Below are 18,796 nucleotides of genomic sequence, written 5' to 3' on the forward strand. Positions count from 1 at the left end.
TTTTTCAAAGGGGATGAACAGCATCTGTGGTGTGGACACATGGTGGAGGGAGAAGCAGAAAGAGCATTATTGTTGATGAACTTAAACACCCCCATGTTTCAGCTCATAGAGAATACAGTATCTCCAGTTGTCAGCTCACATTTTTACTTTAAATCTGGAATACTCTTACAATAATGCTAAATCAGCTGCCATGTAAATAGACCTGCACTCTGAGTGTGCTTTGCATGCTAAGGACTCTGCGGGAGCATAACTCCACCTTATGTGATAATTTATACAGAAATTAAAAGTATCTAGAGAAGGACGATGATGCTGCCAAAAAGAACGTGTACTGAACTGGCATTTTTACAGGAAATTATGTTCTTTCAATAATTAAAATAAAGAAAAATATTTGGGATTTAGTCACCCTCCTCTACCTCATGTCTTGAGAGTATGAGTAGTGTTTAAATTAAAAGCTTTGGTATCCCTTTCTAGAACCACTGTTACATCACCAGTTACTGTATTCTGAAGTTGGCAACTGCCATTTTTAAGGTGGATTACTCTTTATCCCATTATTGTCTGGGACAAACAGAATGTATGAGCAGATGATTTCTCTAGACAACAAACACAGAAATTAGTTACTTCATGTAGGTCACTTAGTATTTCAAGTACATAATTAACTTGCTTGAAGAAAACTATGAGGTTTAATAGAAATGTCATGAAAACCAGAAGTACCTGAATCTGTGGTGAAAAACACAAGTTCATTTTTAAGGCAGTCTGTTATGTTTCAGGGTTTGTTGTTTGTTTGTTTGGGGGGGTTGATTTTGCTTTGCTTTGCTTTTTAAGGAAATATGAAAGAACCCTATTTTGCTCCTGGGAAATCACAAGTTGTAAATACTCCATTTAACAATTTATGCTTTTATAAGCAAAGCTGTGACCAGAGGCCATAAGCACAATCTGCCAAGTCACCAGGCGAAACTTTGATTTGTATGATCAGGGAAATGTATTAAATTCTAAGCAAGGATATTTCTAAAATATATCTTTAAAAATGCAAACATGGAATTACTGAGCCACTGTATTGAGTCTGGCTGAGATGAAGTTCCATTTCCTCATAGCAACCCTCACAGTGCTGTGCTTTGCTTGGTAGCTTGAAAGGTGTTGGTAACACACCAGTGTTTTGGCTATTGCTGAGCACAGCATCAGCACTGTAAACTGATGGCCGGACACCACTTGCTAATGGGAAGTAGAGAATAAACCTTACTATTTTCCTTCCTGCTTGCACGCATGCAAACTTTCACTTTTGCTTTAGTAAACTACCTTATCTCAACCTATGAGTCATTTTTCATCTTATTCTTTCTTCCCTGTCCTGCTGGGAAGGGGAGTGATAAAACAGTTTAGTGGGCACCTGTCATCCAGCCAAGGTCAGCCCACTACAGCCATCTGGAAACTGAATGGCAACACTTTGTGGAGGGCCCTGCCTCAGGTCTTGGTTGTGTGAACAACTAATGTTTCAGTTCAAGAGCCCCACTGAAGAAAAAATGCTTTTTTAATAAAAAGACTGGTTCACATCAGTCTAAAATTTTCTGTTTGTTTTATTGTGTATTTTCTGCTGTGGATAAAAAGACACTCTCCTCTTTCTCCAGTTTAGGAGAGGTGCCTATTTCATGTGAGTCCCATCTTCAACAAAAACAAAAGTTAAGGAGCACAGTGCTTACAGCACTCCTCTGACATCCGTGTTCAGTTTCTTCCTCTTCCTCAGGACAGGAGAAGGCTGGCACTCCACGAGGGCACTCTGATGCCAAGGGAAGGGATTTCACCTGTTGACACTACTTTGAATCAACAATAAACATTCAGAGAATTAGGGATTCAGATGCAAACATTATCTATTCCTGACCACAATGCTTGTTGTGTCATGTAAGGACATTTTATACATGGTGGAAATGCATAAGCAGCCAAAGCTGAGGGTTCAGCCTCAGAACACTCGGGCCATTATGGCACTGGTGCGAGCAGTGGGCCAGCTCCTGTCATGCAGGCCAGCTTCCCAAACTGGGCATTTCAACACATCTTCAGAGAGACTGTGACCACCATACTGTTCCCTGCTTCCAGTTGCACTGTCTTCTAGCTTTCTCCAGCCAGAACCATTGGTGAAATGTGGCATCAAGTCTTGCTCTTTTCTGGTGATTTTACTGTTTGATCTAATCTAAATCTTGAGCCCGTGCAGAAAGTGGGAGGTGGCGTTGCCCACCGTACTGTTACGCAGGCTCTCAGCTTTCACAGGAAAGCAGTTACCGCAGTTGCAAGCTTGGCACAGCAGGACCCTGCTGGAGCTGGTGGAGTTCTGATGATAAAACTGTCAGCTGCCTTATACTGAGCCAGAGCAGGAAACCTGTAACTTCTGCTACCCTTTCTTAGTCTTCAGTGTTCTGCCCTTGTTCTGTGTTTGTGCTGGTGGTGGTTGCCAGAGTGCAAAGATTTTTTTTTCCCTTTGTTACATGTAGCAGCTCTCAGTTTGTTCATTCCTAAGGAAACTCTTAATGTTCTAGGGCTTGATTCTGGAAGTGCTGATGAAGGTATTCCCCATTTCACAAGCTCAGGCCCTGCCCTGGAGAATGTAGCTTTGCCTACAGAGCCAAACTTGAAAACAGAAAATGTAGTATGGTTACTGGGAAATGGTAGCATACCCCTAAGAGAAGTGTGATGCTTACCTCTTTTAGAAATTGTCCTGAGGCCCACTGATAGAAAGGAAAAGTTCTGTGTAAGTAATGTCATTGCAGTTATTCTCAAATCTGAACATTTTCTGGTAGTTTGATAATTACCAGAAAAGCCTCCATCCAAAGGCTCTTCTATGCTTTTAATTTTGTTACCTGTCTTAGATGTCACTGCTGCTTATGCCAATCTCTAGAACTCCAGCAATTTGAGCTTAGCCTGAAATCAGGCCAGCTATTCTGACTCTGGGCAGATGTGGTTTCCAAACTGCAAGACTGCCTTTCACAGCTGTAGTGTGGGTGGCAGTAGGGGCAATGCAAGCTCAACTTTTGAAGGAGCTTTGAGAGTTTAGTTGCTTCTTTGTAAGGAGGGGGTCCAAAAAGGACATCCCTACAAAGTGTTTTTGAAGGAAAGGAAATGTGGAGTTTGGGGAATACTGTCATTGGTGTTTTACCACTGAGCAGTTGTGAATCTCTGCATGTTCCAAATACTGCTTTTTTTTTTAAGTTTATGAAGAGTAAACTAAATGCATCAGCTCAAATATATTCCTTGAAACAAGATCTACTGGCATTTCAGCCAAGCTCTAGACCCTGGGGAAAGTAGGTCTTCCATGTGGAATAGACAGTCCACACAAACTCCAGAACCATTTAGGAAGTAACCCAGGAAGGACTCTAGAGTTAGTAGACCAAGCTCCAAGAGGGCCCAAGACTTTTGTTAATCCAATCCAAGTATCCTGGTGCTTAAAGAAAAGAAGAAGAGCTCTCAAGAATCATGATAGGAACCCTGGAAATTACGAAAGTTAAGAGATTGGGCTGTTTTGTTGAAAGACACAATTAAAATGTTATGCTTGAAACTGCAGTTCAAAAACGATGCCTTGCTTTTCTCCTGCTTTTGAAATGAGGGCTAGACTAGATTCACTGGCACCTGCACCCCGTTTGATTTAAATAGTTTTAGGACATGCTAATACAAACCAGTTCTATGCTCAATGAATATTTCAGCATTCTTTTTCTTAAGTGATGAAATTCCTTCACATCTGACTGTCTTCCTGCAACTACATTTTAAAAATGTATCAGGTCCATAGTTACAATCCTTGGTCTTGAAGAACCTAACAAATATATTTTCAGAATTTCTCAGAAATTTCTCACTTTATTACTTGGCATAGAATTTTACTTGGACATTTATTAATTAAATATGTTAATTATAAAATCCTTTTCGTGGCTTCAGTTCACCTAGCCTTCATTTAGCCTTTACTTGACTCTTCTTGCAGTTGTTGGATGCTTTGTTTTACAGTAACGCATCCCACATTCTCAGTCTGTCTCCTGTTTTGTGTAAACCTCAAAAGCATCATGATATCTGCTTTGAGCTTATACATCAGCAGAGTGAAAGATGACATAAGTGATGCTATGGATATAGTGTTTATTTTTTTATTTGAAAGGAGAGAATTTAGTCATCTACCTGTTAATAGAAATACACTGAACTAAAGAGGAAGACATTTAAATGCAGCACACCAAGGAGCTCCATAACCTGGTTGTGTTTGCAGAAATGTTTGTGATGTGCCCCAGGGTACCTCAAACAACTCTTGGGAAGGAGACCTGAGGAGACCTTTTGATAAACTAGTTGCATGCATTGCTGTGGAGGTGATCACTAGGGACTCCATGAGGAAGGGGCCAAAAACACCTTGTAAACTCCTGAAGCTGTCCCAGCATTTAGCAACCTTCCTTTGCGTTCAGGGGATGTAACCACTTTTAGAAGAGCTGTCTGTTTATGGCTGTCTATAATTTCCATGGAGAATGTGAGTGCTAATGGCACCTCTGAAGACTAGCACTTGGGGCAGAGATACATTAATATGGATTAATATATCTCACTTGGGCGACCACCCCAAAAACATTGGTGTTTTAAGTTCATTTTCCTGACATACCAGCTCTAAACGTGCTTTGTAAGTCTGTCCTTCACTCTGAGCTGGTGTCTTCATAACTAGCTTTGGACTAACCTATCTTTTACCAAGTTAAAAAAACATTTAAAAATGCAATTCATAAGGCTTATTATAATTTATATTGTTTCCTTACAGGATTAAATTTACCAGGTTGGAGGAGGGAAACAAAAACCTAATGAGGAGGCCGACACCAGGAAGGAACCACGGCCTGTTTCCTTTCTTTCTCTATGGTGGATTTCATTCAAAAGAAAATTGAAGCTGGCAAGACCCTGTTTTTCCCTGCAATTTATTTAAAACCTTGCACGCATTTGGATACCTTGTGATTTCAGAGAACTATGTGCAGATTAAGCTTTTGCTTACTGATACATGGCATGTACTCTTTCAGTCTTTTGTGTTTGATTTTGTTTGATTTTCCACTGCAGCGCTGCATCTTTGTAAGCACCAGCAATGTCTTAAATACTTTCAGACAACACATTTGGCGTTCACACTTCTTTAGTAACAGCTGTACTAAAAGAGGCAATGGTGGCATAAAGAACTGTGTGTTTTCTTTGAGAGTTATGCATATTTTGCAACCAGTGGGAAGACTATTTCTTCCAGGGCAAGCCCAACTTGTCTGATCAGCTGACAGTTATAACACCTTGCCACTCTTCCTGAAGTGTTGTTGGGTTATTTCTTTTTCATTATCCCCTCAGACCATTCATATCCATTTTAAAAACATGGCAATAATTGCATGTTTACTTCAGTACTCTGAATTTGGTTACTCTGCTTAGGCTATGTAGCATGCCAGTTTTCAAAATAGGCCTGTGAGAAGGACAAAGCAAAAATGATGAGATGTATGCAGCTGACATTCAGTGAATATACAGTGAATTCTTTATGATTTTATTTCCTTCAAGAATATATATTTCTTTTATGGGTCTTGGTTAACATCTCTGTTTTTTCTCACAGTAGTTACCTGGTTTGGAACGTTTTCTTGAAAACAGAGATGCTGAAACTGTTCTGTTTAATTCAAGGCAGATACTAAGGTACAGAAAAACTTCCATTGAATGAGCCATTAAATCTAGCTGTTTTACTTTGCCATGTACAAAGCATGAAGGTGAAGAATTTTCCTCATCCCAAATTGTTTGCTGTTCCACACCAAAGCACCTTTCAAGTTATTTTCAGTATGTATTCTGAGCTGATTGGAAGGCACTACGTGATCCTTGGTCTTTAGATAGCTTTTCTGAATGAATCATTCAAATGCAAACTTTGCAAGAAATTAAGTTGTGTGATTTTAGAAAAGGAAGCCCCGATACATTATGGTTGGGGAGAACATTGTGTTCAGGGGTGTGAAAAAACTGCCCTGACTGTATACAATGCTTTGCATTCAGAAAGGGCAGGGTATGGTGCAAAAATCACTGTTGAGTTATAGTCCTGCTCGGACAGAAACGCTTGCTAGGCAATATTATTCTACACATAAATTTGACATCCTTTGCTTGCTGGATGCATTGAATTACATTTTTAAGAAGTGTGGTAACACTTTGGTTAGTTTTCAGTGTTTAAAAGGAGGGGAAAAGGATTTGTGCTACTGCCATCTTATTAAACTCCAGCAGTGTTTAATAAGAAAAAATCACCCAATAAGGCAAATCCTTGAATGCACAAGTAGCTACAAAAGGTCCCGTAATGAACTAGGACAGGAGTCTACACTTTCAAAGAGCTGAACTGTGGAAATATTCTCAATATTTGTACAGCCATTAAAAGACAATTTTCCCCAATGACATCTCTGTTTCAGGATCTGCAAAAAGCCATCTGAAAGCCACTTTCAGTCACAATCCTATTTAGAACTTACTACAGTTTTCCCCCTGTGTTTATAAGGGGAAAAGTGACCACTGAACTTTGAATTTATCACACACTGAAACTGCCTTAGATGTTGTTTGTTTGGGTTTCATATTTCTTTTTTTTGTAAGAGAAAAGTCTTTTATACATTATCTTTGCTACTTAAATCGTGTGCAGTTTGATGATTAAAATTAGCTATTTTTAAAAAAAAACTTGCTGCAAAAATCTGAAGAATTTTTGAAAATGTAACAAAGATTTTGATTAGGAATATAAGGGTAGTTCCATAGATGTTTCTACTTGGCAGCTTAAATTGAGAGGCAAGCAATTATGCTGCTCAGCTAACCATCTGAAGGTTTAATATAGAAAGTAATTCCCCAGCTGTTCCCACAAGCCTAGCACATTACTATCCATAGTGACTCACATACAGTATTTGCTTAAGGTATGTATGTGTGTGTGTGTGTGTGTGTGTACACACACATGCAAGTGAGATTATCTTCTCTGCCCCATTCCCACTTTTAAGCAACCACTGAAATAAAGTTGGTCCAAAAATCTTTGAACTCAATTGCCTGAAGGAAAGTTCATAAATATCTAGGCTTCTAAGTAGTAACTTATTCTTCAGCAGTAGTGAGGTTATCTCAGCTACTGATCATTAAGAAGTGACCAGGATCTCTTACTTATGCATCTACTTTCCAGGCCCCCTGATTGCCTTGGGTTTGTGGTGACTTGGATTTGCTGCTCTCCCGTGGAGGCTCTGGGCCCTGGGGATGTTCTCCCAGCACCAAGGGGACAGCACACTGGTGCTGTTCACATGAGCACTGCAAATTAATCTTCTGAAACATCAAATCTGATGGGAAATATCAAGGGTTTTTTAGAAAGCAGAAGCTCCTTTGGCCAGGGAACTGACAGTTAGCAGTACGGCCTTATTTCCCTCTTCCCCTTTCCAGCAGAGCCCTTACCTGCATGATTAGCCTGACTGACATCCATCAGTTAGGCCCCCCTGACAGCTGCCCACTCCTCCAGCTGTTTTCAGCACAGCTCTTCTCAGTGTTGCAGAGTGGACTGTTTAAACCCCATCAGTGGTCTTGAGACAGCTTCAGCAAAGATCAGTAGTAGATCCTTTTCTCTCATCCTTCCCAAATCAGTTCCCCACAGAATCTTCAAAGGGACAAGAAGCCCAGCCTTCCAGATGTGCTGTGGGTACCTGGAACGCGAAGTTTCATGTTGTCAACAGTCAAAAATTGGCTTCAGTGACCAGTAGTCTCTGGGGCACAGTCCTTGAGAAACTGTGCAACTTGCTTGGTGTCAGTAGCCAGCAGCAGCATAACTTGCGTTTTCCTACCACTTGACTGAGCCCCAGTAGATCCTTCCTGGTGATACTTGAGAGGATGTGGCTTTGCTGCAAGACGGGAGAGCAGCTACAGGGCAACAGATATAGCAGGCAGATAAAAGTGTTTTAACTCTCTGTGGGATCTAATATTAAGTGAACGGGGAAGGGAAGATGGTGATAGAGATGGCCTGCATGATACAGAGAGTCCTTACAAGTTTCAAGTTCACCGAATCTGACTTTACTAGTCAACCAGCTGGAGATGGCTTAGTCCTCTCTCCTGCTGAACTCCTGCTGGGTTCAGATCAGCTCTAATCCACACCCAGCAGGCACCACACCAGACAGGACACTCCAATACTTCCTATATTACATTACTGTACGGTGTCCTGGATTGGTTGGGTCCTTTTAATTTCCACTATTTTTTTTAATCAGAACCATGACTTAGGACAAGTCATCAGTACAACAGTGAAAATTCAACCTGCAGTAGATAGAGGCACAGGGGGTTTTGCTTTCTCTTTAATGCACAGGGGTTCTGCACTTCAGACTCCTGGAGGGAGATAAGATAATAAATACCCTGTGGGCTGGTGGGTGAAGGACACCCCTCAGTGCACCCTGTCAGTGCACGCAACCAAATGTGTAGTCAATGTTCTGATATGCTCATATACAAAATAATCACCTGTGAATATTATTGGGTCTGTAATCTTTGTTATATAAAAGGTTTAGGCTGTACAGACTGGGGAGCAAAATGCAGACACCTCATATAAACAGAATTAGGCTGCATTACTGAGCATAACGATACTCTTCCCTACCAGCATTTAGGTGGAGTGACTGTATGTTACTGCCTTGCATTTTTCACATAAGCAAAAAATCTGAAAGTAAAGGATGCACTAATAATTCCCATCCCCCAAAATGCATTTCAATGGTGCTGCATACAAAATCCCTGCTTGCCAGCTTCCACGTGGATTTTTATGTGGTGCACCGAGAGGTGTTCTTTTTTTAACAAACAAAAAAGGGGAAGGCTGGTACATGAAAACAATGTTAATGTTATTAAATATATATATACTTCAGAAGAACAGCATAGTAAGCAGTACAGTAAAATAAATGTCGCATTATTTGTTACACCTTGTAATTTGTCTGTATTATGAAAGATGTAATGGTTTGTCAGCTGTAACTGTTGTTTTCTTGTAACATCATATTGAATAAAGTGTAGCAGAATCTCTCTTTTCCTTTGTATATGTGATCTAGACTTAACCCAGGGAATAAAGCCTTTCTTTTCCCTTTTGTTCTCCAAAAACTGAACAAGAAAATGGTTGTAAACATGAGATTTTTAAGGAATGAAAAGTACTTGGAAGCAGGCAGGCACTAGACACTAATGAGTTGAAAAGATTAGGCACTGATTCAGTCAAACATGAGCTTCATCAAAACTAGAAGCCAGTGCTAACTACACTGGGCAAGGTTCTTCATATTTCGGTCTGTAATAGTAAGTTAATCATTTGGTGTCTCTTTCCATTTTTTGATATCACAGTATCACAGAATATGCCGAGTTGGAAGGGACCCACAAGGACCATCAAGTCCAACCCTTAGCCCTGCGCAGGACCATCCATCCCCAAGAGTCACACCATGTGTCTGAGAGTATCATCCAAATGCTTCTTGTATCCTCCAAATGCTTCTTGAACTCTGTCAGGCTTGGTGTTGTGACCACTTCCATGGGAAGCCTGTTCCAGTGCCCAGCCACCCTCTGGGTTAAGAACCTTTTTCTAATATCCAACCTAAACCTCTCCTTACACAGCTTAAGGCCATTCCCTTCGGTTCTGTCACTGGTCACCATAGAGAAGAGATCAGTGCCTGCCCTTCCTCTTCCCCTCATGAGGAAGCTGTAACTGCAATGAAGTCTCCCCTTCTCCAGGCTCAACAGACCAAGTGCCCTCAGCCACTCCTCATATGGCTTCCCCTCAAATCCCTTCACCATCTTCATTGCCCTCCTTTGGACACCCTGTAGCAACTTAATATCTTTCTTATCTTATGGTGCCCAAAACTGCCACAATATTCAAGGAGAGGCCGCACCAGTGCAGAGCAGAGTGGGACAATCCCTCCCTCGACTGGTTGGTAATGCTTTGCCTGATGCCCCCCAGGACACGGTTGGCCCTCCTGGCTGCCAGGGCACTGCTGACTCATTTAACTTGTTGTCAACCTGGACCCCCAGGTCCCTTTCCACAGTACTGCTTTCCAGCATCTCATTCCCCAGTCTGTATGTACATCCAGGGTTGGCCCATCCCAGGTGCAGAATCCAGCACTTCCCCTTGTTGAACTTCCTATGGTTGGTGATTGCCCAGTCCTCTAATTTGTTGAGGTCTCTCTGCAGGGCCTCCCTGCCTTTGAGGGAGTCAACAGCTCTTCTGAGTTTTGTGTCATCTGCAAACTTGCTTAGTATCCCTTCCAGTACTGGGACCAAGTCATTTATGAAGATGTTGAAGAGCACAGTGCCCAAGATGGAGCCTCACTAGTGACAGGTCACCAATCTGACGTTACTCCATTCACTATTACCATCTGTACTCAACCTGTGAGCCAGTTGCTCACCCACCGCACGATGTGTTTATCCAGCTGTGACAAGGGATATATATATGTGACAACCTATTTACAGTACACTGGGATTTAACTGAAATAGTAGAAAGGCCAGTATTCTGAAAAAAAAGCCCAACAAGTCTGAATTAAATATATCATTGTACAGAGGATGAACTCTGGCTTATTGCAGCTTCTCTTGAAATAGAAAAGTGATAATTCTGGTGGAAAATCAGGCAAAACATACAATATGCATTTTCCACAACTTTGATGTTGGAAGTGTGATTTATCCCTGTTCACACCGGGTTATTTATTTTGATTAGTGACCATGTGCTGCCTGGATTTGTAGACTGTTTATTTGTGCATTATAGCATGAGATAAGCAAGTGATTATTCACACAATATAATCAATATGTGTCTTCAATATTTCCTCCTCCTTTCCAATGCTTCTAGTTTTTTTGGTACCTACATCTTGCTAGGACCTAATTTTAGACAATGAAAGCTAAATTAATGCAGCTTGCACAGACTTGGTTAAAATATCTGACCGAAATATCAGAATATGCTGTTTTAGCAAACACAGGAGTCTATAGGAGTCTGTTGGTCTTAACATCATTTTGGTCTGGGATGGGGATCACTGTAGAGCAAGTGCTTGCACTCTGTGTAACCTGATGGGGCATCCACTAGCCTACAGTATGGATAATGGAAGACCTAAATTCTAGTCTTGGCTCCAGCTGATTAGAAGTATTTGAAAAAAAAATGGTCCTCTTTGGGGATAGCACAGTATAAGCTCAAATGTGAGTCTTGTGCCCAGGTTTTATCTGGTAGAATAATGTTCTGACCCAGTTCTGATCGCAGAGCACTTTAGGAGAAGAATCCCCACTTTTTAATCCAGAAAGATGCTGCAGAATGAGATCAGATGCACCCAGAGGGCATTGCACAAAAACAAACCACATGCACATTCACACATGCACATTCATCTATTTATGTTTTACACCCAGTTCTCACTGGCTAGGGCAGGTTTAGGAAGGTGTTGTCTTTTTTTAGTCTAGATGAATAATTGGTATTCCTGACTCACTACCTGTATGGCAACTTTAACCTACAAATCCCTCAGATACAAATGAGGACCAAGAATTATTACCTAAAAAGGTTTGTGTGTTTGAGCACTGGGTACCAGGAAGCATGTTCAGAGTGAGCTTTTAATTATGTAGTATAATCCTTAAAGCCGTCTCCTGACCCCCTTGGCTGCACTCCTAGCCTGTTTAGCCCCAAGGTTTTCTTCCTAAACTAGCCTGACTGCTACAGCAAAGCAAGAGATTCACTTAACTAGAATAGCAGCCACCCCTCCCCCGAGAAAAGAAAAACCAGAGGGAAGGCATTGAAGCAACCCTGTGCCACTGGGTTAACACATACAGTTTCTCAATAATGCCTCTCCTTGTAAACCTCTGCAAAGTAAACCCTACAGCAGCGGAAGGGCTTGCTGCTACCAGTGGGGGGTGGTGTTATGGACATTAGATTTGAGAAGCTTATATAGCACATAGGCAAGGATAAAGGGATACAAATCAGAGAGAAAAAAAAAAAAAACAACTGAAGAGATTCTGGAAAAAAACTATCCAGGGCCAAGTATTTACTGTTCATTCCCCTTGTGAGTGGTGTGATATATTGTCTGCAGTGAGTCATGCTGAGAGCGAGCCAGGCACAATAATAGCTGAGAGCAGTCCTGCAGCCCCTTCGTTATTGCCTCTGCCGACTGACACTGAGTTGGGCAAAACAAAGTTATTCCAAAAATGTTCTTTTATTTTTTTCCTTTTCTCTTGTTTCCCAAAGGGCCCAGTAGTGATTGCTGGGGCTGTACTACCTTGAAAGAACTTCTAAATTAAAATCAAACATTTTAAAATTAATTTTTCAAGGACCCATATGGTGATTCACATAAAAGACGTAACAGCTCTAAGTGCTATACAATGAGATACTGCAGCGCTGTGTACCCCTGGAAAGTCTTGAAGCCTAAGGAGATTTATGATATCATAGAAACATTTCAACCTCACCTTTCAACTGGTATTAGAACTATGGCACAGGTTTCAAAAGGGTAGGTGTTCATCTTATAATCCAGCTACTTATAGGTTTACCCCCAGCTTCCACTTGAGAGCTCAGAGATATTTGTGCATCAATGAAATGAGCTGTACACACAGCTCTGGAATATACCATATTATTAATATCATCATCATCATGGCTAGGCTTCACGAATGAAGATTTGGGAACGGCTCTACCCACATTTGCTACAAGCGCACTGGTGGCTGAAGAGGCCAATGCGAGATAGACAGGTCCAGTTGCAAAAGGCACAGTGGAAAGGCTCCTTACCATAGATGTAAAGACCCGTATTTTTGTATAAAAGTATATGAATTGTATATTTTTGTAGAAGAAAAAGAAAAAAGAACCCATCCCAAACCCCAAGGCATAGATTCAGTTCTTTATTTTTAAAACTTTGCATGGGCACAAGCACCCAAGAGAGTATTTCACTTGATGTTTGGTGAAGACTGGGCATTCAAGATACTTTCGTAGAACTGTTTCTGACAACAACAAAATGTAACTTCTGTGTTAAAAACAAGTCGTGTTTCACAGTAAAGAGGTCCAAAGATAACAGTATATTACATTCCAGAGTGCTGTGGTCTTATATGACTGTGAAGAGTTGTTCACTGACCAAATGCCCGACATCACGTCAGTGTTGAGCAGGAGAACCTGCATGTACCATCATGTCACCTTCACTGGGAAATACTGTAACCATGAACTGCCACTCGGATGCATCAGGAGACAGACACAACCTTCAGAGATCATTTCAGATGTTCTTCTATAGTTTCATTCTTTTTTTATAACACTCAATATAGACAGCAAAGCAGAAGTGACTTTCTGCATGGAAGGTTGTGCTCTACAGAAATAACCCCTTTTATATAGATGGTTAACATTTTACAGCTACTTCTCTCCCAGCATGCTGTTTTGGCCCATTACACATAATAAATGCACACTTTAACTCTAACATGTCCTTTTTATGTACATTGCTCGCTGCTACAAATGCTGGTCACTCCGAAAGCAGCCCAGTGTAGGGTATTTTGAAAGGCGAGGACGTGAATCATGGAAGAGCTGCGCTTCCGGTCTCCCTTATCCGCTAGGTCCTCTCCAGAAATGCCTGTTTGCATCTGGGCAACGTCTGTGTTTTCACTGCTGGCTGTTCAGCTTGCACTCATGCACGTGGAGTGACTAATCAGGAATAGTAGGAACCAGTAATTTTGGGAGCAGCTCCATCAGTGGTCAGAGGTACCCTGTTCTTCTGCCAGTTCAGAGACAGCAGCAAGTGAACTCTGGTTGGAAGAGTGAGGATTTGCTGTTCTTTTGAGGTCTGCTCTTTTGAGTTCTCCTTGAACACATCTGTCAATGCAGCAGGACTGGAGGTGGAGGAAGCAGCAGAGAGGGCACGAGACAGATGCACATGCAATCTAGGGGCACGGCCATGAACCAGGCAGTGGTTAGAACACGGTCAGAGGCAAGTTCCCTTGTTTTAGAAATCTCCTGAATGTTCACCTAGCTATCTGGGCTATGACCCCCACATGAGAAAGGGACATTTGAATATCCTTTCCCCAAGCGATTGCAGTTTAGATTTAGGACGAAAGATTGATCAAAGGAAAGAGGAGAGTCTCAGAGGGTTCTGGATGAGCCCTTACAAGTCCCTAAATATGAGGAAATGTGCTATACACTCACTATCTGTAATAACACAGACCTTTGAACACCCCAGTGTGTTTCTGCAGTGTTAGCCCAGCGGGGTTCACTATGACAGCATTGTTGAAGTACAAAATACCAAGTTTTTGTGAGAGGATGCTTGTGACAAACCCCAGTTCAGCAATAGTGCCAGGTGGACTGGATGAGACAGGGAAAGCCCAGGGAAAGAAAAGAGTCATAGCTTAGGAATGACATCAGCTCTTTCTGGAGCCCTGATGACAGACTGGAACTAAAGCGGCTTTGTCCCCTGCTCCTTGCTAGTGCTGAGTCTAAAACACATCGGTGACTCACTCGGTAGTGGTCTCCCATCCACCCTCCTAACAGGACTGTGCCAGTTATATAGGAACTTCATGGGGAGAAACCACAGTGCCTTTCCAAGCACTGGGCCTGGTGATTCCCACACCTGCAACTTCGGCTGCTGAGCAGCTTCACATCAAAATGTTTTGACTGCAGGAATCTGTCTGGTAGGAAAGCATGCCAGGAAGGAACAAGGAGCACATTCAGGTGCACCGCCCATGCTAACACCTCTCAGATGCCTGGTTTGCATAGACACGCATTCGTTCCCCACAGGGACGCGATGGCTCACAGGGCACGGGCAGAAAGCCGATGGGAGGGCAGGGACCATGGCCTGGAGCACCGTTCGCGGGCAGCCCATGGAAGGTGGAAGCTCCGTCCCGCCGGTGCCCGGTCCCGCACAGGGCTGCCCGCACAGGGCGGGAAGAGGGCCGGAATGGGTCCGGGAAGGGCTGCGGTGTGTCCGCGCCTGCTGGGAAACGGGGAACTCTGGCGCCAACGAGAGGGAAAAACAGCTCCGGAGTGTCCGCTGCGGAGGCAGAGGAGGAGCGTTAGGTGCGGCCCGGGGCTGGGCTCGGCGCGGGGGAGCAGCGAGCTGCCGTGAGAGGAGGGATCGGCGAGGGTCAGGATTCTCATAGAGTTTTTCCGAAGCTTGTGTGAAGTGGCACTGTGAACGTGGGGGTTCCTCTCCCCTCTCTCCTCAGCCACTGCTCTGTTGGGCAGAGTGGGTGCTGAGTGTGGGTTGCTGGGCAAAGCCAGGCCCCTCGCTCCCCTCACGGCGTCCTGAGCTGCCACAGCCTGGCCATCAACACCTGCTCCTGCCAGCCTGTGTCCCACCGTCCCACTGGTGGCTACTGGGGACCCCAGCCCAATCCTCTGTCCCATACCCATCCAAACACTATCACGTGCAGGGTTTCACAGAATCACAGAATGGCGTGGCTTGGAAGGGACCTTAAGGACGATCCCATTCCAACCCCCCTGTTGTGAGCAGGGACACCTTCCACTAAACCAGGTTTCTCACAGCTCCATCCAGCCTGGCTTTGAACACTTCCAGAGATGGTCCATCCACAACTTCTCTGGGCAACCTGTTCCACCATCTTAGCATACCTGAAGGCACTTTGCTATGACCCATCAGTTCATGTGCAACACCTTCAATCCTGTTTACTGTGTTGCCCTAGATCCCTAATCTGCCCTCAGATACATCCATGCAGCAAGCAGGTGCAGTAATAGGAGTTTGGACTGGTGTGTGAATACCTGAAGATGGAATTGGAGTACGTGCCATCAGTAAAACACAATATCAAACTCACACTTGCCCCAGATGCTGATCTTTTATTAATTTCTTCAATACAGAGAACAAAAAAAAAAAGCAACCAGGTTCTTTGAAAGATATCCCTGGAGCCTTAGTTAAAGAAATGGCCTTAGGTGGATTTTTTTTAATAATTTTTTATTTTTAACATGGACATTTACTACAAAGAGAGAAAGAAAAGGTGCTGTTTAATCTCTCTTCTTGTGTGATCCTCAATGTCTACCTGGTTTATTTTCCATACATATGATCTCTTTTGTTCTCTGGTAGTAATCACCTAAATGAGTGATTAACAGATGAAGGATCAGCCTGCACTGTTCCTAGCTGCAGGATGCTATGCAAGGGAAAAATGGAGAAATCCACACTGATATTTTTCTTTCATGCCTCAGTACTACACTTTCCCAACAGAGAAACTGGGGTTGTAGCAGCACACACACTTCTTTCGAGATGTCCCTCAGCACTTCCACAAATCTCTCAGAGCTGTCCCTGCACCTTCTTTCAATTAAATTGCTTTTCTTAACTTAATCTGTGACTGTTTAATTAGTGCTGGTTGGAAATTTTTCCCAAGCAAGGTTATTCAGCAGCTTTGAAAACCACTGATTTATCAGAAGAGAAAGACTTATCTTTCAATTAACTTCCTTCACCTGTGGGTTGCCAGGAGCTTAAGTTTCTCAGCTCAGTGACAGGATTCCATTTGAATGACTGGGGGGCTGGAGTCTTCACAGATTTTTGTCTCTTCCCCATAGAACCAGGAGCCAATGGAATCCTCCAGTATGTGCAGCTATGGGGCAGTGCAGATGCCAGAAACCATTGACTATTTTGTTTTCAGACTCCACAGGCTTATGTCACGAAATTCTGCCAAGTGCCATCACCAGGTATTTTAGTATTTCAATTTAGACACCATATTTCAATGTTCAAATGTCCCCCATGAAAAAATCAATTACTGATTGTCGTTAGGAATGAAACCTACCAAGAGCAGACAACAAGCTTCACTGGCTGGAGGAGACTGGGTAAATCTGTCCTACAACTAATGAAATAATGACTTAATAGACCCTCCTACCACTTATGCAGGGGAGGTGTGGTTTTAACGTGGTTCGAAATCAGTTGGAATCCTGACAACCTTGAAGTAATTTTTTTGTTTTGCCTTTTTGCACTGGTTTCAGTAGCATTAGGACTTTGTCTGGGATGGCTTGCTAAGATACACACTGCAGTTTAAACACAAATTGGAGCTGTGTCTATATTCCACTTTGTGAATGTTGATGGCTTATACAAGCATGAAGTCAACCTTGACAGCCTTACAATTTGTTAATTATACTAGAAGTTGCAACAGCTGTGTGGTTTAACAGTGGAGAAATTTACATTGTGTCCTGTTTTATCATATTTACAGATGTTACTGGTACCATTGCTTCACAGTCCTCTTTTTTTACCTTGAGGTGATGACAAGGTTTTTTGTCAGCTATGAATACAGATATCTGCATTTCTGGGAAAAAGAAATGTAACTGTCTAAGTGATGCAGTTCTGAAGAAGGAATCTAAACTCTTCCTTATGCCCGGTATTACATCATTTGAAACAGACAAGATCTATCTATCTATCTCAAGATCTTCTGAGGACAGAAATTACATCATAGTGGAAAGACTGAAATCTTAACTTCCATTAGCATAAAGGTTCCATTCCCTGTCTTGGCGAAATCAACAATTACTTGGCTGAAAACCTGTTCTCCTTACAGCAGTAAATGCTATCAATTGTAGCCTCAGTACCCAAAGGAAAAAAAAAGCTATCTGCAGAAGGTCATTATTTAACAAAAATATATCTCCATTCTGTTAATTGTTCTGCTAAGAAACCTTTAACCGAAAAGACACAAAAGCAGGACATAGAGGTTAAAGTGAAGTAATTCACCTTTTATTTTGTTTGTACTCAAAATTGGTTGCAGCCTTTGCTTTCTGCTGTGATTTGTCTCTAATCAGCATTCCCACTGTTCTGAAAAATTGATTTGAATTCTAAGTTGATACAGGAGATGCATATAAACAGATCTCCGCTCCCCTCCTGTGAGGGCAATTTATGCAAAATAAGTTTAGGGGCTCTGGGATTTAAAGTTTACTGACTTTTGTCTGTGGGAACTGGAGTGCCACTTTGCACATCCTGAACATTGTGAATTACCTGCCTTGAGGGGGATTGTTAGCACATGAATCAGAAGTGGCTGACTAATGTAGAACATCTCAAACAAAAGGATTAGACAATAGCTGAGATGCACCAAGATGCATTTTAAATCAGCTCAAGTTAAATTAGGTGGGTTTTAGTCTAATATTGCTCTTAAGTGTAATGTTGAACAATGACTGTGAAAACAGGCAGATATTTGTAGCCTCATTTTGCTACAGAGAAGATGCCATCTATTTACGTCCTCCTTAAAAGCAGACTACTTCCTTTACCCGTGGAAATGGTACTTGCTCAGCCTTATGTGCTTCATTCATAAAGGAAGAGCACTATGTTCCTCCATGCCAAAAAGTCCATAGTGATTCTCCTTTGATTGTGTGCATAAGACTCTGGGGAATGAGACGATTATGCACACATATTTTCCTGTATTTTTATATTGAAAAAGAGGGCTTTTTCAGATGCTCCAGAGTTACTTTCTGCTCCTGCTAAGAAACCTTTGCAACGACTGCCTCAGTGTGATGTTTGTCCTTGAGAATCCTGCTACAAAGACACCCATACCTGAGCTCAGCACCGATCCTCTGGGATGTGGGATCTTGCAAAGGCTGCATCACATCATTTCCAAACTTTTAGGGAAAGTTTAAAGTTGCTAAATGGTATTCAGCTTGGTGACAAATGGAGAAGACTGATTTCATCTGGTGTAAAGAAAAAAACAGGCAGGTCTGCAGGGTGCCTCCTGCTGTGGCCTCACCTGGCACACTGATCTGCTCAGTCTGCTGAATTCTCCCTATGTGTGTAAAGAAGCTGCATGGCCCTACATGCTGCCTCCCTCCATCTTCAAACCAGACTCAACGGAAGTCTGAGACAGATAAAATTAAGTGGTTTGAGCCAATTCTGATCCTATTAAATGGGAGCTTAATTTTGTGGGATCAGAATTTGGCCCTTAAGTAGTGAAGGTGCAGTACTTACTGCAGAGA

The 18,796-nt window shown here is 42.3% G+C and overlaps 1 protein-coding gene across 3 annotated transcripts in view; it reads left to right on the plus strand.

The window, feature by feature from the left end:
• Window positions 1-8,031, plus strand: part of CDK14 (cyclin dependent kinase 14) — a 314,193-nt gene extending 306,162 nt beyond the window's left edge. For all 3 annotated transcript variants that reach the window (XM_027749121.2, XM_027749124.2, XM_027749122.2), the window contains one exon: window positions 4,751-8,031. The gene's annotated coding sequence lies outside the window, so the exon portion shown is untranslated. The remainder of the gene's footprint in view (window positions 1-4,750) is intronic.
• The last annotated feature ends 10,765 nt before the right edge of the window (window positions 8,032-18,796 follow it).

The sequence above is a fragment of the Pipra filicauda genome, unplaced genomic scaffold (assembly GCF_003945595.2).
Source record: "Pipra filicauda isolate LSUMZ 115617 unplaced genomic scaffold, ASM394559v2 scaffold105_size2325265_pilon, whole genome shotgun sequence".
Taxonomy (NCBI): Eukaryota; Metazoa; Chordata; class Aves; order Passeriformes; family Pipridae; genus Pipra; species Pipra filicauda.